This window comes from Candoia aspera, chromosome 3 (assembly GCF_035149785.1).
Source record: "Candoia aspera isolate rCanAsp1 chromosome 3, rCanAsp1.hap2, whole genome shotgun sequence".
In the NCBI taxonomy this organism is placed as follows: domain Eukaryota; kingdom Metazoa; phylum Chordata; class Lepidosauria; order Squamata; family Boidae; genus Candoia; species Candoia aspera.
In genome coordinates this window covers 77,971,884-77,991,701 of record NC_086155.1, presented here as the reverse complement: position 1 = coordinate 77,991,701, position 19,818 = coordinate 77,971,884, and the positions used below count along the sequence as shown (strand labels likewise).

The window sequence follows — 19,818 nt, the reverse complement described above, 5'->3', positions numbered from 1 at the left end:
CTTACATTAATTTGTCAGTTATATTTTAATTAAAAATGAAATATTAAGAGTTAACTTTGCATTTGTACTGCAATAAATCTAATGAAAAAGAGTACTGAATTTACAAAACACAAAAAATAACATTAAATTAAGGTAATAAAAATTGTGTTTTTAATGAAGGTAAAATTTCATTTAACATTATTTTTTTTCAAAATATTATTTACCATTACTAATACTTATTAGTATTAGTATTGTAAGACAACTGAAGAGTTAGTAAAATTACATTTTAAATCAACTTACAACACCTGAGAGCAGCCTTTGCACTGAGTTAGAGGCAATGTGCTAATCTTTTCTTTAAGATTATATTTGGCAAGAGACAGTCAAAGATATGCCTTCACCAAAATATAGCCTCTCACTCTCTAGCGTGTTTCCTCATAAGCATTTATATTTTGGGTAATCTAAACAAGGAATGCTAGTAACAAACAGAAACTGCAGTTATGCTTGGGAGGGGGGTGGAAACAGTTTTATGCCTGAAATACCATGGTTATTTAGATTATCATATATACAAGCTCCCTCTGCAGGTAATGTGAAGAGTTGGCAAAAAACTGCGTAGGAAATGCAGTTTTGCAAAAGAATTCAAACAAACTGACAATATTTTTAAAAATGCTGGAAGATATCTCATTTCCATAAGCATTACCGTATATCAGTAGTTCCTGAAGGAGGCATCCTGATTTCTTTGCCCTCTTGGTGACTTTATACAGTCAACCTCTGCACACCAAGATGCAAAAGTCTCTTTTCCAAAGCCTAATAAAGGCTTTTATGGGTAAAAGTAAACCAACACTGGACCATCCTGAAGTAGAGGGACCACCCAAAACAAGTCATCACTTCCAGGCTAAATCATCTTCTTATCCAAAATAAACAAACCCAGCACTATGGCTCTGTTTAATGTCCCTCTGCCACCTAAACCAGAACTGATTCCTTTTGGGATTAACTCAGTGGCTCGAAGTTTAGCATCAATTACACTGACTACAGGAGTGAGCATTTTAAGAAAAATAAGCACATAATCTGAAATGAGAATAGTATTTTGGGGAAAAGCTATTTGTTCTCATAACTTTTTTTTTCTCCTTACAAAGGAAATGCTTCTATTCTTTTCCACAGGAAGAGACAATTTTATTTTTTTTGATATGTATGTATGTATGTATGTATGTTATAACTACTGTCCCCGTCAAATGATCAGTATAATCTCAATAAAATTCAATTGTGCTGTGCCAAAAGTGCTAGACAAGCCGATGGAATTAAGGTTAGTAACCAATCTACACCACTGTTTTAATTCTCAAGAAGCTAATGTTTGACTGGAAAACTATAGTATCACTTTTCCCAGATGGAGGAATATTTAACTGCATTTCTGAAAGAGTCAGTTCTTATTTCTCAATACAATTCTATGTATTTCTGTTGAGTTCAATGAGGCTTTCCATGAGATAAATGTCTAGGCTTCCTAATCTGAAAGACTACTTATATAAACCAGACCAGATTTCTGGTTTAGTAGATTGACTTTACACGTTCAAGCTTAGTTTATCTTTTTGGCATTAATTTCTCTATTAATCAGGAAATCACTTGCAGCCTCCATTTAAAATTCACTTTCTTGCTTATAAAACTTCAGTCTCAGCAGTCAGAATCAGCACATATATTACAGGAATAAAGTCCAAACTCTAATATGGATGGTAATGCCAACGATGTTACCGAAGGGGAGAAAAGTGGAAGCTACAATCAAATTTAAATAAAATTACACAGTCCAAGAGAAAGAGAAAGAGAGAGATTTACATTTTAAATATGAAGAATATAGTATAGGAAAGATAGTTAAATTATTAAAAGAAACTCAAAAGGCCTTTTATGGATCAAATTATAAATAAAATAAAAACAAAATAGTTATAATAAGAGTCAGAACACTGAATCAAAATTACAGTATAAGATCTACAATCCAACACATAGATCAGGAAAGGACAAAGTAATAAGGAAGGGAGTATAGAATAGCCATTTCAAAAACAAATGAATCGGGTAACAATTTTGAAAAACTTAATACCTGAATTGCTAAATTAGTCATCCACACCCAACAAATATAAACCATTCACCCTAGAAATTCTGTCTTTCTTTCACAGTCTTTTTATTTTGTCCATCAGCAACACTGTATTTTCAGCTGCTTTTCTGCAGGTGAGCAAGATTAACTTTAATAGACAAATTAGAACCCACTTATTTCTTCCACATATACTAATGTAGCGACAGTGATTTCAAAAGACACCCATCTAGTCCAGATATGCACCAGCACACAACACAAAGGGAATCAGGTCTTTTCAGTCAGTAAAGAATATTTCATCAGCATTAAAAAGCAATCACAATTGTTGCTGAGCCCTCCATGCTACTGGAAGGGATACGTAAGGTAACAAAACTACCTCTTAGGGAAGTATGTCTTTGGGGACCCATTTTATTCACCTAGTTCCAAAGGTCCTTGTATCATTATCTGCATTCTGCCAACAAAATCCTTCCTTTCACACCTGACAAAAATGGAAGGAGTCTGCACCAAGCTACGACACGTTGAAAATGGCAAAGACAATGGCTGAGTCATATCAACCATCATGTACTATCATGAAATCAGACTGAAGAGTTTGCCAAAAAAAATGCCACCCAACAACACTTTAAATGGAAAAGCAGCAGAATCTGAAGTAGATTAGAATTGCTTTTGCTGTTTGTGTGTGTTGTGTGTATTCTTATACAAACAAATTTCGTGGAACTCACTCACTAAAAGGGACGGGTGGGAGTGGGTGTCAGAAATACTTGGCATGCCAGTAGAAATATCATTCTCTCTAACATTCTAGCTATGAGAGCCACTGCTTATCTAGGCAAAATAACACAAGCAAATACACAACAGAATAACAGGAGACTTGAGGAAACCCTGAGATTTGCAGAGATACACAAAATTCTTTAGAATAAAATCCTTAAATTGGGGGTGGGAGGCAGGAAGCAAGAGGTCTAAAAAAGGCTCAGAGAGGACTTAGAGGGCTCAGTGGCTAGCAAGTGCTGCCTGATTCATAGGGAAAATGGAAAATCAATGAGAGGGGATAATGGCTCAGTTCCTGAACACTTGCACTTCATACTGCGACATTTTGTTGCAGATCCTACTTGTAATTTTAGGCTCAAAGAATTTCTGATGTCTAGTCAACCACTGGCCTACTACATAATGAATTATGATTACTCAGTGGTGAAAACTAAGCATGTTTTCCCTCTTCAAAGAGACTGTTATGTCTACCTACTTTAAGTTATATAAAACCTTGCTTCAAAATCGATCCTAAACTCCACCCCAATTTATTTATCACCATTATCAGCAAGCAAGGAGAAATCAAGTATCCAAAACAGGATCAGTCATTCATTTATTCAACAGCAAAGGACTGAACACTTTTAGCAGTAGTGGAACTTTAAGTATTCTGTCAACTGAACAAAATAATAATCATAAGGCAGTCCTGACTGGTACACAAATACAGCAGACACAATATGCTGTTCCAAGACAGGATGGATGCAAGACTGAATTTTGCATCATAGAAACAAACTGAATGGTAAAGATTTTAAAACACAGTAAATGGCAACATGCTAAAAAGTTCCAGGAAGCATTCTCCAAACGTTTATAGAACTTACACTTAAACCTTATAAAACTAAACTTTTACAAATCATGAATCAAACTGGTAATCAAATAGGTAATAAATGTGTATGTCTTGTCCCTGTTTTTTACACATGTCACATATCTATTGATTGATCACACAGCAGGATGTGATATCTTTTGTTTAAAATGAATACTTATTCACTGAATAATTAGCACATCCACAAACAAGTGAATGCTGATTTTAGAATCATTATTACTCTGACAAGGTTTTTCCTGTTTTGATAAAACTAGAATATTCACAAAAGAAATGGAAACATTTACCAACCTTCACAATAATATAAGAAGCTGAACGCAGCAGCAGAGATGGGAAGTATTTTCTTAATCAGATATTTAGTGCAAACTCAGCCTAAGATATCAATTTTTAAAAAGGATGAAAAAATTAATATGCAATTGCAAAATTAGCACAAAAATGATATAAAAATTAAGTTAGATATAAAAAGGATGTTGTAGCCCCAAACCGTCTAAGCTAATGATAATCCATTTGATATATTTGAGTTGGGACCCTAATTCATATTTGAATTATCCTTTGTGCAAATTGTTGGCAAAACAGATGAATTACACAGTTTAATGTCTAAAACACAAGATTTGGATCTCAGTCTTGGATTTGCATACAATTCATTTTCTATGTGCTTCTTGTGAAAATCATTCAGATTAGAAAGCACAATGGAATGTTGAACTATTAAAGTAGAAATGTTTATAAATCACGAGTCACGCTTTAGTTGAACAAATCTATTTAAAGGCTAGCTAGTCCTTCACTTAGAAGAAAACAAAGGGACACTTCTTGCAACACATTTTCTGTTTATAAAGGGACGGAGGGAGGAAGGGGAAAAGACATCTCTCTTGCATGTTGTAAGAGCTGCAGTGGATGTCAAATTCTTGCCTATGTTTTAAATATTAAAACAGTGGGTCCCTGCTTTACTCCTGCAATTGCTTTCACATACTTTGCAGAGAATAATTTCTGTCCATAAGATACTCATCACCATTCACAATTAAGTTGTGTACTCTTTATTCATATGCCTTTAACTGAAGAACAAATAAGCAGCAGCATAAAAGAAGCTTATTTCATAATGAGTCATTTAAATTCCTGACTATATTTTAATGTTTCAAATCTTTTTATTCTAAGATGTCACCATCCAAAGATCCCTCTCTTCCTCTCAAGACATGATGCTCCACTGTCATGTCATTGATTATTTTTGTGCTCTGTAGAGGGAGACATTACCTCTGGACTAGAGCATACCTCAATTTTAACCTGAGGCAAAGATCTAGTTTAACATCTTTATTCAGTTGGCATTTGTCTTCCCTTTTCAGCTATTTTATTCAGGAATTCTAGTAAGATAACTTTGTGACTCACAAAGGGCTCCCAGGAATTACAAATTATGCTGCCTCCCCCTTTTAGCTAAGACAGTTCTAGTGATTCAGTGAAGCAAGAGTTTATGTACTTTAGGAAACTAAGGCAGGTGTTCAGTGAGAAAGCAAAACCTAAAAATTCTAGCTTCCTCTACAGAGGCAATATTTTCAGACTACTATAATACAAAACATATAATCAACAGACAAGATTTGCATGTTCGAGACCACCAAAAACACTATTGCATTCTCAAATATATATTTTACTAAAGCTGAACAATAGTTTCTGGAGTAATAAACAGTGTTTTCCTACACTGATGGCATAAATGTGTATATCATTAAGAACACTCTGTGAAGTACAATTTATCTTTAGCCTTTATTTTTGCTTGAAAAATGTGATGGTTTTCTGTCTAAACAAGTTAAATATTGTATTGATATTCAGATCTGCCCCTACAGACTTTTTTTTTTATCCATTCAATTGTGTCTGATTCTTAGAGACTGCCTGAACAAGTCCCTGCAGTTTTCTTGGCGAGGTTTTTCAGAAGTGGTTTGCCATTGCCTCCTTCTTAGGGCTGAGTGTGTGTGACTGGCCCAAGGTCACCCAGCTGGCTTTGCACCTAAGGCAGAACTAGAACTCAAGATCTCCTGGTTTCTAGCCACTACACCAAACTGGCTCTCTCACACGCAAAATTGAACTGAGTGAACATATCTCAGATAGATACATGTATGTATAATGTGAAACAAATGTTTGCACTTTGAGGAGTAAAGTTAAAGCAATATAAATTGACATCTACTAGGGCTCTTATATGGAGAAAGAACACAGCTGTAGTTGAATGTGCAGACTAGTCTATATTCATCTTAGTGCATTAAATATTGCTATTCTTGATCATCCTAAGCAATTTAGACACTGCGGGCAAGTTCCTGCTTAACAAGGTAATCTCATTTCTGTGGTTTTTCAGTGTAAATTGATTTTTCCTTCTTAGCTGCTCTGATAATTGAACAAAATTATACAACCGTGATGGGATTTTACTTACCAGAATACAACATATAAAATCTTCTACAAAGTTGAAGTATATTTCTTCATAAAACTTCATTCTGTGTAATTAAACAAGTTGCATTTAAACTTGTTTCTGCCATCAAAACAATCAATAGCTATTCTGTTGCTGGTGTAGATGGCACTTTCCCTGCAGGTGTTAGCTCTGAGTTTACTGCAGTTGACTGTATGTTTTTGGTTATTAAACCTTTCTAAGAAATATTTGTGTGTGTGGGGGGGGGGAGAAAGATAGCAGACTTCTGTGTAGTTGAAGAATTCACTGTTACAAATGCCACAAGAGGGAAAATAACGGCACTTGCTAATTATATACTGTTTCTTCAGCTTATAAAATGCACTGTTTGTGATAATGGTCCATATCTTCTTGCAGTGTTTCGTGGAGCTAATAAGGCATTTATGAGGAAAAAGAACAGAACATCTTAAATGTAGAAACTTACAGTTCATGTCTCAATTCCCACTAAAGAACTGTCATGTCTATATCAATAAACATACACATGTAAATGCACTTTACAAGTCATCTTCATCAGTAATAAAGTAGCAAGCAGTAAGAAGTAATTAATTCTATTTCACTAAATTGATACAAGGCTACCATTTTTAACAGGTCTTTTAAAAATATATATTTTTTCCGAGAAGTTCAGCTAATATCTACTTTCAGAAAGAACTGAGTGAATTAAGTACTTTATGCAGATTTATTAAACATCATTGGCTCCTACCCATTCAGAATGGATCGTTTTCTTATTTTAAGCAATCTATAGAACTAGATGCATCTTTTTTTTTCTCAAACAGAAAAACAACAGTAGGAAATGTTTTTGAAAATCAATGTAACATGAAATTTCAGGTTTCCATTTGTTTTTATGCACAGTTATAATTATATTTCCTATCTTTTAACTTTAAGATTTTTTAAAATATATATTATCAAATAACCAGTACTGTTCTTTTTCCTCATAAATGCCTTATTAGCTCTATGAAATACTCAGACAACAGTTGTATGTAATACGTCATATATAACTATTAGGGCTAATAGTAATTCCATTAATTCCATTAGGAATGAGATGAAGTTTGCTGTCCCATAACTATTCTTCTGTTCATGGGTTAAACATTATAACACTATCCCAGTTATACTTGATTATTCCTTCTTAGCCTTCATCTGGTAGAATAATAACAGGTTCTAAAACTTCTTATTTGAAATTACTAATCCCAAATAAGCCTAAAATCCTGAAATTAGGTAAAATACGTATTGTGAAACAGTTCATTTTAAAAAAAGGCATTAAAGGGGAAAATGTCTCAATATGACACTAAGTTCAGTTATATTTGTGACATGCATTATGGAATCCACACTATGGAAACAGAAGATTTGCTGTTTTAAATATCAATTCATATTTTTCTTAACTGTCTTTTTTGTAGCATCTATGATAATATATGCTTCTATTTGTCATTAGGAACCCGAATGGTACATGCATTTAGACTTTTGCAAGCAGGTGCAAAATACTATAAATTACATATTTCATTTTGAAATATGCATTTTTGTCAATTAAGAATAGAGTAAGTAAAACAGATTAAATGCTTTATATTGATATGATTGAAAATCAGTTTATTGAGAGGTTGGATTTTAAAAAAAAACTTTTACTATGATTTCAGCATACTTTTCTTAGTATATCTTAGGTACCCCATGTTAGTAATTCCCATTCCTGACATAGGAAACCCGAAGCCATATTCTGAAGTACAAATTATGGACTAACTCCTAAGATAGATAGATAGATAGATAGATAGATAGATAGATACATTCCTTTGCTTATTTTAAGAAAGGAAACATCCAGAAGCCTCCCATTGTTGTCTTAAATTAAAACTTGGAATACAATGTGCAAGATCACTATCTGTGCATTTTTTTAAACGTTCACAAAATGAGCTACTTGCTTTGATGTTCTGATAATGAATATGGAAGCTAAATATGTAAATGTGTGTGAACGCATGTGAGGAAGAGAGAGAGAGAATGAATGAATGAATGTTTAGTGGAATCTCTCAAATCAAAACCTTAAATAATTGGTTTGTTCTACCCCATATTGATTCAATAAGCAGATTTCTCCAGCTGCTAGCCTCCAGTGCAACCTAAAATCTATGTACAATTTCTGTTGCCAACACAACATAACCGACTATGATTAAAAATGGCAGCTTAAACACTGCTGTGGCACATTAATTTCTGCCTAAGTGGCCTAATTTTGCCCTATGAAATGCTGTAAGTTTTCATTCTGTGACATTCTCCATCATTTGAAATTTATCAAATCTCAAAATCAAATCCAAAGTGCAAGATATCAAGACAATTTTTAGATTATCTCTAATGGCTCTACAGGGTAATTTACTTCCTCTAGAGCGCTCTATATCCAAAACAGAAAAGTTAAAAGCAACTCAATGTCATAATGAAAACTATATCAGTATGTTCCTATACCACCAAAAAGGTACTGAAACATGCAACTAAAGGCAACTTCAGAAAACTGTCTCTATGTAATTTCACATTATCCTAAAAGATATCCACTATGCAATCTTGAAATATTTTGACTAATTCAGTAGTCAATTCAGTAGCAGTAGTCTCAAAACACCTTACATTAGGTTTTGTTCTCCTTGTTTTACTTCTAGGTAGACCTGTTTATTTGTGAACAAACTATTCTGAATATCAGAAATCTGTCTTATCATAAAACAATTGTATTTAAAACAAAGCTTCAGAAGTCATAACAAAGACTTGTCTATAGATTTCATAAACTGAAGAAACAAAAATAAGCGTCCAAGAGAACTTAAAGATGACAGGAAAGTTATTTTTGTGAAGTCTAGTATGAAGTCTCCTAAATTTTGGTTTCCTATGATCTACTGAAGGAGTACTGCATTCTGCGTCTTTCCATGTCTGCCAGATTATGAATACTGATTTTTAAAGATAATGAAGGAGTAAAATGAGCTATCTTTTTTTACTAAAACAGGATACTCAGTACTGTAACAAATGAATAAAAGGTGCAGATGCAAGAGCAGTGCAAACTGTCTTAAAATACAGTTATGAATATTCTGCAAGCAGATGACATAGCCAATCCTTGCTATAACTATTTGAAGAATATTGATTATACTACTTTCACAATTTTTGAGAATAGCAGTAACAATAGCAACAAAACAAAAAACAGTACCTATCATTAACCTACACATATATTGGGGATCATTATCATTATTACTCAAGAAAACACTTAAATATTCTTATTATCTTGGGAAATTTGTCAATAAATTTGCCAAAAACATAAAATAAAATTCTGCATCAGCTTTATGTATTGAAAGAAATGCGTGCTTGTTTCAAAGGCTGTGAACAGAATGGTCTTTTATTTCAAAGATTGATTTGTGTGTATGTTTGCGTTTTAAGTAATTACAAGTTCTTTCCCATTGAGCCCCCCAATGCACTAATATGTAGACCATATCCAAAGCATGAGCCAGGAAGAAAAGGCCTTGCAAATCCCACTCACAGAATAACTAGCAGATACCAGAAACTATGCAACAGTGGCCGCCATGAAAAAGGTCACTCTTTTTCTTAGTATAAACCATTAATCAATGGAATATAATTGTTTGGCTGCTTACAAGGGCCAGGCGCAGCATACAGACTACGTTCTTCCCTGGCACAATTACAAAACAGTAGAAGTTCAGAAATATAACCCAATTCTACCTCCCCTTTTTACCCCTTTACAATTCCTCACTGCCCTTTGGGCCTCTGCTTTGGAAGCAAATGGAAGACAGACTGAAGTTTTCTCAATTGAGCTGAAAGCTAAGAAACCTTTGATATGCTAATAGGCTCCTTCAAAGGGTAAGAATTCACACTTGCATTAATTCAAACAATTTGTGCAGAATGATGTGAAATGGCACCTCTTTTAGTAGCAAGTAACAAAAGGGAGGGAATCTGAGTATCTGAAGAAACCAAACAACAGAGCATTTGTTCTGCAGGATTCTTTCTAACAAGGAGAATATTTTCTGAAGGAAAAGAAAAACACACCTGAAGCCCCAAATAAGCTATCTTCCCTTTCTGCCATGCCAATTATACGTGCATCTACTAACACCATCACTGGTACTATCAGAAGCTATTATTAATTATCTCCAATATATGAGCAAGCAAGAAATCTCCCCATACCTGAAGCCTTAGAAAAGGTAGTTTTTTCTTGACAAGAACTATATTCAGTATCACCTTCCCCTAAATTTCATTATGACATTTATTTTTGGCATTCTAGCACTAAAAAGACAAGAAAAAGCAAAGATCCTTTCAGACATCTCTGGCATGCCACACACACTTTCTTTGCATTGTCTCCAGGTGGCCCTAGACTTCTTTCCACAAGCAAAGAGGAAACCAGTCTTTAGGCCACAAGGGGAAAGGACTGTTATTTATTGCTAAGTGGAAGCCTTTGCAGGAGCAGCGCAAAGACAGCTAGACCCCTTGTGCTTCCTTGTGTGATAGGTGAAAATATGTGTGCAACAAGTGATCTTTTACTCAAGGACTGCAACTTTCCCTTTTCAATGTACAACTGAAATGCAGGAGGAGGAACAAGAGCCGGCAGGCCCTGCTTAGGCATTCACACAGCCAGATTAATGAAATCAACTGCCAGGCATTTTCCTCAAAAGGAATCCCTGAGTTGGGGAATCTGTGCTTCCACTAAAGAATGCTGGAGGAGCAAACCAAAAACAGAGAGGAGAAAATCTCTTACAGTAACAGGATCCAGATGGCTCTTGCTGTTACTATGAAACTTGTAAGGCTGCTTTTGAAGCTTTTTCTTCCATCTCTGAAGCAAGAAGGATTACTAAAGGAACTCCCTTACACACACACACACACACACACACACACACACTAATCTCTTTCCATGGTGAAATAAGAACTGCCAACTTAAAGAAAATAGTTTGAAAATGATGGCTGGAAAGATTTATACACACACACACCCATATACTTCTTGTTCAGTACTATAATCACTCACTTTGGCAAGCTTGTTTGCAAATGAAGTTGTTTAAAATCAGTGGAACACCCAACATCTCCTTATAGCGAAGTATCACAGGGCCTTAAGAACAGCTCTAACAAGCTGACAATTATGCAGCAAAAAAGTGAAAAAAAGTCCCACTGAAATTGATGATAAATGCTGCCATATCAAATGGGTTTGTAAGGGTTGGACCAAGTTTAGCAACTCAGTCAGATCCCTCTCCCTCAACCCACCCAACAAATCCAGAGTTTGATGCCAGTTGCTCAGAAGAACAAGCAAAATAAAGGGAAAGACCACCCCCACCACCCCCATGTGAAGGTGTTCTTCCACAACCTAAGTCTACCCTTCTCTGACAACAGCTTTTTTGCTAAGGGGCATCAGTGCATTCTTCTCCCAGGACAGTTCCCTTGGCTTGGATCTGATACGCCTGGCCCTCCCAAGCTTTAAAATCACCTGCCCCCCCTCCGTTAGGACTCTGACTTTTTTCCAAGATACCTTGGTCCTAAGGACTGCCACATCTTGCCTTAGTTCACATCTAATTGCATTTCAGGACATCCTTCTCTCCCCCTTCCCTTTGTTTCATGGGTCTGGGGAAGCCCACTTGGCATTAACCCTCACCCATCTTCCTTTGCCAGAGGAAGGAAGTGGGTAGATACTGGAAGAAGTGGCCATGACAATCTTCCTCCACTCCCACCCTTACATCGGCCTCAGGTCCAGCTCTCACTTCTTTGCCTCTCCCTCCCCTTGTCATAATTATACTCTGATGTATGTAGTGCGCAGATTTTTTTGAGGTAAGAAAAAAAGATTTGAATGAATGCGAGTAAGGAAAGAGTAGGACGACAGAGTTCCAAGTATCTTACGGGTGTATTGGCGGGGTTCCCTTCCCACAGGGAAAACAAAGGACTAGGAACGAATCTCTACAGCGCACCCCCTTTCTCCAATTAAGCTGCCCCCTCTTGTGCAAATGGCTCGCAACGGAGGGGAAAGCGAAGTAAGCAAACAGGTTCTTTTAAGTACAGAAAAGCTCATCTTCCCCAACCTCGCTTACCTTTGGATTTGCAGCCAATTGCGGGCCAGGGTTTCTCTTGCATCTGGGTGCCCCAGCAAGGAGGTGCAGGATGAGTCCCTTTCTGATCACGAGGGCTTGGGCCTGGGCAGCGGCAGAAGAAGAAAGCCAGATCGGGCAGGAGGATCGCCGGGCAGGCAAAAGAGCTGGGCTGGGCAGAAGTGAAGAAAGCCGGGGAAACAGCTGGCTTCGCAGCTCGCCGAGCCGGGACAAAACGTACAAAAGGCGGCTTCTCTTCTTCTTCCTCGTCCTCCTCCCTTTCTCCAAGCAAGCCTAGCCAGCCGAGGGGCTTTTGGAGGGGTTAAGTCAACATTTTCCCCCCGCAGTTCCCAACGCGCGCTGCTCTTTCTCCAAAAAAAAAAAAAAAAGGAGGAAGAAAGGAAAATTATTGGGAAGAGGGGGAAAGAAACGGCGCAAGCCAGAAAGGAAAATCGAAACAATTCTTCCGGTACTCTAAAAGCACCACAACAAAAGAGCGCTAGGTGCAAAACCCTTTGGATATGACCAGCCCTGGAGTCTTATCTTTCCCTCTTTTCTCTAAGCAACTAGAACGATTCTTAAAAAAAAGAAAGAAAACAAAACAAAACCACGATGCCAACAGGAGAATCAATTCGATCTTCGATTTTTTTTCTTCAGGGAGGAGGCGAAGTAGAGAAGGGGATGCAATTGCAATGCGCAGAGAGACACAGGCATTAAAAAAATCATTTTTTTAAAAAAAAGGCAGCCTCTCTTTCTCTGTCCTTTTCTTCCATCTTCTTTGCATCACCCTTGATGACATTCTGGCTTCTGGCAGGATCCAGTTCCAGCCCTTCCTCAAGCTTCGCTTCTTCCTCAGATGCTCTGCTACTGCCCCGTGAACAGAGATCAAGAGCCAAACTGGTCGCGCTTAAAACATCGGGGAGAGGAAAGAAGGAGCATGAAATCGCCAAAAAGAAGGAAAGGAATGGAAGGGGGTGGGGGGGGACCCAACAAATTGTACTGCCAGCTCCTTTTCGTTCATGCACCTCTCCGTGTGTGACTGGGGATCGCGAAGTCCTGACACAGACTCTCCACTAGCTCTGAACTGGAGCCACCTCCAGCCTCCACCTCTTCCAATCTCCACCCCCTCTCCCTTTCCCTTTTCCCCACCCCTAGGCTCAGCTAATCATATAAACATATTATCGTGTACCGAAACGGCGACAGCGGCAGCCTCCCCCTCTAACCCCTTTTCCCCTCCTCTCCCGCCAAAACTAGGAGTTCTGGCAAATAAAAACAGATTAGAGGCAGCTAAGTACCAAACGTGAAACGGATAATCTAAAAGCTCGATCTGCCACCACTGGCCATTTTCCAGCCCATTTCAGCTGCTTGCGGCTGCACTGCTTGGGGGAGAGGGAAAGAAAGAAGGTGGGCTGGAATGAGAGAGAGAGAGAAACGCACACGGATCCGAGGAGGAGGAAGCGGCGTCGGTCTGGCAGCAGCAGCAGACGCTGAATCCCCTCAGCCAATGGAAGCTGCAAGCTCTGGGGCAGCCTCGAAGCGGGAGCGCATCTCGGGGTCCCGGCTGGAAAGGCTCGTTGACGGCCGGGGTCCTTTCCAGCCGGTTGCGGCGCTGCAGACTCGCTGACGCCTTGGCCGTCGCTTCGGCGGCCCTCTCCGTTCCCTGCAGGGGGACGGGCGGATGGCAGCGAGCGTCGGACCCCTCAAACTTTAGTCGCCGGCTTCCTTCTCTTCCTCACTCCACCCCATCCCACCCGACCCAGTCGTAAAGCTAGCTAACAATCCAAGACAATAGCGTTGCAGCTTTGGGGGAGAAGAAGCGGCGGCAAGACCAGGGTTCCAAAGGGAGAAAGGTTAAGCCAACGCCGGGCGAGAGGAGGCGGCGGCGGGAGGCGTTGAAAGTTCAACTCGAGAAGCTCTAGTGCGGATGAGTATCCGCCAGCAGTTTCCAAACGCCAAGCCTGTCCGCCATTCTTCACGCTGACGGTTTGGCCCGCCTGCTGTCACGCACTTCTCGTTGCGGGGCAGCGAGAGAGGGCTTGAGCAAGTTGCCAACTTGCAGCACTGATTCTGAGTGAAAGCCACTGTGAGGTCAAGAGAAAATCATAACTAACAATGACCCTCGCTGAGCCCCAGGTTCTTTCCTTCCTTCCTTCCTTCCTTCCTTCCTTCCAGCACACTTCTTCGAGTCAGCGTGCTAATACGTGTGGCAGTGCAAGATAAATAAAGCTTGTAAAAAATTTCAGGAAGGTATACTTTTCACGAAATAATATGAGGGGGCGGAGTCTTCTTTTTTATTTCCTCGTTAAATTCTTTCGGAGATAGAAAGGATTTCTGTCTCTCACTGACTTTGACACAGGCAGAAACTCCATTTCAGGAAGTGCTATTTGGTCTGAAAACCCGGTGATTTTAAAATGCTAGCCTATGGATTTGTTCACGCATCTGATTCCATATACCTCATGGGATGGCAAGTGTGGATCTGATGCCCTGCATAACATACGTAGATCACACTTTTAACGATGTTATAAAGGAAAGAAATTTACACATTAAATCAGTAATGCAAAAGGTGTATCTCATTTATCTGCAATATATTGGAAACAGTTTCTGAGTCTTATATAATAATTGTAACTACAGGCATTTCACTACTGAGATTAGTCTATGGAAATTAAGAAAGTTGGAGTTCACCAGGAATGGATTTTGGTCTGAAGAATTGCAAGCTCAGTTCAGTTCTGATAGGAGGAGAAATCCTAGATTCATAATATTATTTAATTTGTTATGTAAGCATTTTGTCTCATTCTCATTAGTTATTTTTGATTCTTTGTAGATCCAATAAGCCTGAAGTCTGCCCATTTTACATTAAATGGTTATTTAAGGAGAAAAGAATTATTTCTTAAGCTATTGCTCACTTGTGGTAGATACCAGAGATATTGTTAGTTGTAACAATTTTGTTATAGTTGTAAGTTACAGTTTTAAGTATTTTGCATGGTTTTGCATGGTTCATCTTTCACCTTTGCTTTAAGAATTTCAAGGCATAATATCCCCATATTAATCAAATAACTTTGTGAGGTAGTTTGTTATATTGCAGGCCATTTACTAGCCTGAGTATGCATAAGCACTGAACATGATTCATTTTTCACATGGATAAAAGCTAAATGCCCTGACACTGAGGTGCAGAGGCAAAAGTCTCTAGATGGAGTGGACTTTCACAACAGCAAAAGTTTGGTTGCGTAATTAGTTACAAAACTTCTGGCTTTAGGTATGCAACGTGTGTTACAATACAAGTTCCCTGTATTCAGGCCGTAGGTACAACATAATTGTATCTTTCAGTACAGGTTGTATAACCATAACTCACAAAGCAAGTCTTGAATCAGTGAATGGATCTGACCCATGCATTATTACCCCTCCCTTTGGCTATTGCTTTCAAAATTGACCATCACATGTTTAATATCGTTCTTTTACCTCCCCTTAGTATTTGGGAGAGGAATCAGGTTATCCACCCTTTTGCCATGCTTTTCTATGCCCTGATAGACAATGATGTGGAAAGCTTCAGGTCACTGATGTCATTGTAGATGTTGTAGAAAAAGAATGAGTGAGTGTACGCATATAATATGACATAATTCAGGTTTCACTTGGTTTACTTCCATCTCATAAAAGACAGTATCAAAGGAACTAAGTCATACAGTAAATCTTAAAACACAAAACTTGGGTGGTGTGCACTGTTACAAAAATATTTTGGTTTTAAAGCAGCCTTAAAGGTACAATATGTTTTATCATCGAAGATACTATGTGTTTACAGGTATAAATATTACAGGTACAAAATAATTGCAGCTTTGCATATATGATACAACTATAACACACCCATATCCTGATTGTCTAGCCATGACTTTTTTTAATCCTTCCCTTCCTGCTGTACTTACTACAAAGCCCAGATTGGTGTTCAAAAGCCTCCTGTTTTAGCTCTGCTTACCACCATTAATTGGCCTAGGGTCAATCTTCTGAAATGAATTATGTCAGTTTCGGGGCCAGTCCTTCTATATTAGTTCCACTGTGCTACCACAAATTGTCCTAGGGTTATTCTCCTTGAGTTACTTACACAATCCACACCTGAAGAAATGGAGTCCTTTACATTCTGAGCTGCTGCTCAGAAAATCAGATAGGAAGCATTTTAACTTTGCAAACCTTCAAAGTTTACAATAACCTTTTGGATCTCTTGGCACAATTTTTGCTACAATTTTTAACAAAAACTGCTTTAAGAATATAATTACCCTTCACAGCATAAAAGTAGTGTTTTTAAATGTAATTTGAAGTGATTAAAGTGATTCCATGCTCTAATTAACATATACCTTGAAAATTAGTCAGTTGAGTTTTTTTTCTCCAAAATAATCCATGAGGCCTCAGAAGGCAGTAATATTGCTCATTATTCTTGCAAAACATTGTGCATACCATGATCCTCTCTTCTGTCCTAGCGTGCTAATATAGAAATGACTCCTTGAGTATAAATAATCAGTAGGGTTGTATAGAAACTTTTAATTTTTTTTTCTGGTTCTATTTTCTATGTATTAAGGAACCTATGTTTTCACCTGATACTAGAGAGAGTTCTGCTGGATTTTATATTCTTCATAATAAGGGAATCAACCATTGCTTATGTTTCAACATTGAGACAGACTTTTTCCCCCTCCTCCTATTTGTTTCTCATAACAACATACCAGGTGGAGAGATTTGGAAATTTCAGAAATTCTCACATGCCTTTTGATTATTGAGGAGGCCTGATAAAGGTTGTCTTTTTTTTTTTTCCTGATAGCCAACATTGTCATTTTTATTTTGGGGATAAATCTCAGAGGCCTTTGGATAACCAATTAATATAGGATTAATATATTAATGTTAAGAGTGAGATGGAAAATTGGAGTAAAAAATATGCTTCTGACATTTATCAAGGTTTTTTTTTACGTATATATAAGTGCTATGGTCTTTTTATGTTTACTTTCTGAATTTAAAAACTCTGACAGTTCTACTAAATCGAGAATAGTTGGAAGTAAAATATTGTTTAAATAGAAGGAAAACTTGCTTTGGAGAAGAAAAAGCATCTCACTGCCTGGATTTTATTTAAAAAGATGGGCGCTATAAAAGACTCCCAGGATGCACAGATTCAGCCTTCTCTGGTCTTGCATTATCTGATGACGCTATCCCAGAATGTTTGAAACTTTCTTGATGGGGGAAAAAAAAGAGTCTACGGTATAGGACAGGGAATTCACTGTATGGGAAAATAGGCAGCATAACTGAAGAGGGAAATCTATGGAGCTCCAAAATTACTTAACTATAAGATGATTCACATGGAATTCCAAAAGACTTACAGAGAAAAAAACAATAATATGAGATCTGACAACCTTGAGATCTGAAAGACATGGTCAGTCTCTGGGAAAAATCACTAAATCTTGCTTGATTTCGTGTTATAGGACAAAATTGTTACATACAGCTAAGATTTCCCTAAGTATAATCAGTTTTACTACAGGTAAAACAGTGTTTATACTACACTGTTGCTTTTCAAAGGAAACCTCACTGATCTAAAAAAAAAACAAAAACTGAAGGGTCACCGCCCCCCCCAATTGTTTAAAGACAACATGAAAGTGAATGTTATATACCAGAACTGGATTATTTAATCAACTGAGTGAAAACTGAAACAAGCTGGTTCTGATCCTTTAACTTAAATTCCTTTGGGCTATGATGTATTATCCTTAGAGGTTTTTTTTTTTTTTATGTTGGTATATATAAAACGATCAAATACATTAAGTTACACATTGCACTATATCTTATTACATAAAATATATCTCTAATTCATAGGTAGATGCCAGTGCAAATGAGAAACTTGCACAGGGAGTACTCTGACATAGGGACTGCCGCTGACCTTTGTGCAGTCAGAGACTGGGAGCAAGACTGGGTCACAAACCTTGCAACAATAAACAGGGATTATTGTGTTTGCTTTCCTTTTGCTAGGAGAAAGAAGAAAAATTCCTTCTTATCTATTAGTTGTCAGGAAAGAAAGAGAGGGAGATGTGCGGGGCAGGGAATTACCAAAAACTCACATGTGAATGAAAGTTTTGCACTTCAGTATGCCCTACAGACATTTTGTGTTTTGTTTGTTTTGCCCAGAGGATAAGTATTTGTATGTTAGAAACCATTTTTCTTTCTCTCTCTCTTTCTCTTTATATATGTAACCTTATATAAATTGAAGCAATTGTTTATAATATAGGGCACAATCCAGCTGTAGCTAAACATTGATAGTCTTATCGATCTTAGGGGAATTAAGCATGTGCAATCAATACAACCTAAAATCCTAAAAGGGTGTGATTTGGGCTGGATTGCTTCATGTAATGTAATTGGGCTGAAATATCCACAGATCTTCACTGTGTTTCTTAATGTAGGTGAAATCCTAATTAAGGGGATCAGAACAACAACAAGAAAGCTGTCTCAGAATACTGATTTTAAAAGCATGCCACTAACTATGTATTTCACTACTTTTACAACCCCACTATTTTCACACTAAGAAAATTATACAAATATTTAGTTTTTTTCTGTGATTTCAGCTAGAAGTATTTTGCTAGCACTGTAGTAAAATGTTCAACCCAATATTAAATCTATTTTTTTGTGGTCACAATCTTTTATTTATGCGTGTGAAAAATAGAATAGAATATATATGATAGAGCTTACATCTATCTTGACTGTATTCTTACATAAGGTTATATGCGTAGTCCTTACCATTTATGTACTATGCACTCTCTTTGCTCACATCCTATCAGAAAATGAAAAGCTTTGTATTCATTCTTCGTATTTACCACTCACCTTTCTTTTTGTTTTACTTGGGTTTCATGTTAGAAGTGATTTATATAATGTCTTAAAGCTGCTTGCTCTTCTTTTTTACTCCACTCATGTAAATTGTACTTGATTTATAATCAGTAAAACAGACCATTTGGCACCTTGCAGATTTCCTTTTTAGCAAGACTTCTCATTTCTGATACTTTACAAATATGCCAGCCACAAATATCACTTTAGAGTTTTATTGAGTATTGGTCTCTAAATTCATACACTAACAAAGTAAGCAAAATAACTGATAAAACAGCAGCATATCAGTTTCATTCCTTGCCTGATTTTCATTGGTGATGCCTTGGTCGTATTTGATCAAATGATGAACTTTGAATTTCACTAACAGCTTTATCCTATGATCCACATCTTTATGTTATCATAGTTCATGAAAGTGTGAATAATGCAACACTTTCATGACAGTTCTATGAATTCTGCTTTCATCTATTGAAGTTCTTGGGATTGTCATGGCACAGTGGAACACTGCAGCATACATATCATCTGCACTGACTGGAGACTGTCTCACAAAGAGGGAAAAAGTACACAGAAATGAAATCATACCAAATGTGCAGAGTGGGGACCACTGATTTTCAAACCACAGCGCCAAAATAATTTGAAACAATTGTGCCACTTGTGTTATTATTTAAAGAAGAAAAGCAGCAAATCACCTCCTCTAACACAATTCTATTAAATATTAGGTTTTTCTTTTGCCTTCCTATCTGTTATACATGCAATTCTAGTGAAGCCAGTAGGAACTATTTATATACCTATTGGATAAGGCACTTGAAGACTAATGGCCAGCCATTATGGATTATTGCAATGTTTCTTAAGGAATTGTGTACAGCTTCACTGTATATAG

At 37.3% G+C, this 19,818-nt stretch overlaps 1 protein-coding gene across 10 annotated transcripts in view; it reads right to left on the bottom strand.

Annotated features, from left to right (window-relative positions):
* The window catches only part of ADGRL2 (adhesion G protein-coupled receptor L2), a 214,238-nt gene extending 201,014 nt beyond the window's left edge, over window positions 1-13,224 (bottom strand). For 2 of the 10 annotated variants that reach the window (XM_063298177.1, XM_063298179.1), the window contains exon 1: window positions 12,111-13,215. The gene's annotated coding sequence lies outside the window, so the exon portion shown is untranslated. Of the gene's footprint in view, window positions 1-12,110 lie in introns of all 10 variants that reach the window. The other 8 variants (XM_063298183.1, XM_063298181.1, XM_063298182.1 and 5 more) reach the window with 8 other exon arrangements.
* Window positions 13,225-19,818: the final 6,594 nt, after the last annotated feature.